The following is a 2,446-nucleotide window of genomic DNA, read 5'->3' as shown; positions in this document are numbered from 1 at the left end:
TTAAATATTTAGAGACAGGGTCTCAGTCATGTACGCTGGAGTACAGTGGCATAATCACAGCTCACTGCAGCCTTGAACTCCTGGGCTCAAGCGATCTTCCTGCCTCAGCCTCCTGAGTGGCTGGGACTACAAGTGCGTGCCACTACACGTGGCTAATTTTTTCTTTTTCTTTTTCTTCTTCTTCTTCTTCTTTTTTTTTTTTTTTTGTAGAGATAGGGTCTGTTACCCAGGCTGGTCTCCAACTTCTGCGCTCAAGTGATCCTCTCGCCTCAGCCTCCCAAAGCACTGGGATTACAGGTGTGAGCCACTCTGTCACCGAGGCTGGAGTGCCGTGGTACGATCCTGGTTCACTGCAGCTTCAACCTCCTTGGGCTTAGGCAGTCCTCCCACCTCAGCCTCCCAAGTAGCTGAGATGACAGGTGTGTGCCACCATGCCCAGCTAATTTTTTTTGATTTTTTTTTTTGTAGAGATGGTATTTTGCCATGTTGTTCAGGCTGGTCTCAAACTCCTGGGCTCAAGCAATCCATCTGCCTCAGCCTTCCAAAGTGTTGGGATTACAGGTGTAAGCCACCGTGCCCAGTCATTATTATTATTACATTTTTTATTTTTTCGAGATGGAGTCTCACTCTGTTGCCCAGGCTGGAGTGCAGCGGTGCGATCTCAGCTCACTGCAACCTCCGCCTCCCGGGTTCAAGTGATTCTCCTGCCTCAGCCTCCCCCAGTAGCTGGGATTACAGGCATACGCCACCATGCCCAGCTAATTTTTGTATTTTTAGTAGAGAGGGGTTTTACCATATTGGCCAGGCTGGTCTCAAACTCCTGACCTTGTGATCCGCCCACCTCGGTCTCCCAAAGTGCTGGGATTACAGGTGTGAGCCACCACGCCTGGCCTATTATTATTATTGTTATTACTATTATTATTTTTGAAATAGAGTCTCACTCTGTCGCCCAGGCTGGAGTGCAGTGGCGTGATCTTGGCTCACTGCAGTCTCCGTCTCCCGAGTTCAAGCGATTCTTCTGCCTCAGCCTCCTGAGTAGCTGGGACTACAGCATGTACCACCACACCCAGCTAATTTTTGTATTTTTAATAGAGACGGGGTTTCACCATATTGGCCAGGGTGATCTCAAACTCCTGACCTTGTGATCCGCCTGCCTTGGCCTCCCTAAGTGCTGGGATTACAGGCGTGAACCACTGCGCCTGGCCATTATTATTTTTTTTTAACAGAGTCTTGCTCTGTTGCACAGGCTTGAGGGCAGTGGTGCCATCACAGCTCCCTGTAGTCTTGACCTTTGGGGCTCATGGGATCCTCCCACCTCAGCCTCCTTAGAGGTTGGGCGGGCCCACCTGGCGAATTTGTTTTTATTTTTTGTAGAGACAGGGTCCCTACAATGACCATGTTGCCCAGGCTGGTTGTGAACTCCTGGGCTCAAGCAATTCTCCCACCTTGGCCTCCCAAAGTGCTGGGATTACAGACATGAGCCACCATGCCCGGCCCCAGAATTATTTTTAAACAAGATATATATTGTTTTCTGATGATAAGAGTAACGTGTATGAAGTGCAGACGTGTGGTGGTAGCAGCGACCTCAGGTTTTATTGGCTGTAGGATTTCAGAGAAGGAAGAAAGCCGTGTTGGAGAAAGCAGGAAGGGGTCTTGCCGGAAGTGATACTGGGAAGGAGCCGTAAAGGGATGGGCCTGAGGAGGTGCACATGCCTTGGACACTCTGGTCCCTGAACATTCAAGAGGAGAAAAATAGTAACGTGTTCTTACAGAAAAACATAAAGAAAAATATAAAACCATCCAAAGGGAGAGTTGCTATTAACATTCTGGTTCATTTTCTTCTTTTTTTTTTTTTTTTTTTTGAGACAGAGTCTTGCTCTGTCACCCAGGCTGGAATGTAGTGGCACGATCTGAGCTCACTGCAAACTCCGCCTCCTGGGTTCAAGCAGTTCTCTGCCACAGCCTCTTGAGTAGCTGGGATTACAGACACCTGCCACCATGCCCGGCTAATTTTAGTATTTTTGGTAGAGAAGTTTCACCATCTTGGCCAGGCTGGTTTTGAACTCCTGACCTCGTGATCTACCTGCCCCAGCCTCCCAAAGTGCTGGGATTACAAGCATGAGCCACTTCGCCCGGCCTAGTCTAGTCTTTTATTCATGTATAATTTAAAATGAATTGTGACCATCCTAGAGGAGGTTTTATATCTTGTGTGTGTGTGTTTTTTTTTGAGATGGGGTTTTGCTCTTCTTGCCCAGGGTGGAGTGCAGTGGCATGATGTTGGCTCACTGCAACCTCTGCCTCCTGAGTTCAAGTGATTCTCCTGCCTCAGCCTCCTGAGTAGCTGGGATTATAGGTGCCTGCCACCACGCCTGGCTAATTTTTTGTATTTTTAGTAGAGACAGGGTTTCACCATGTTGGCCAGGCTGGTCTCAAACTCCTGACCTCA

Source organism: Mandrillus leucophaeus, unplaced genomic scaffold, assembly GCF_000951045.1.
Source record: "Mandrillus leucophaeus isolate KB7577 unplaced genomic scaffold, Mleu.le_1.0 Scaffold1, whole genome shotgun sequence".
NCBI classification, from domain to species: Eukaryota; Metazoa; Chordata; class Mammalia; order Primates; family Cercopithecidae; genus Mandrillus; species Mandrillus leucophaeus.
The sequence above is the reverse complement of the archived record's forward strand: the minus strand, read 5'-3'. Positions refer to the sequence as shown.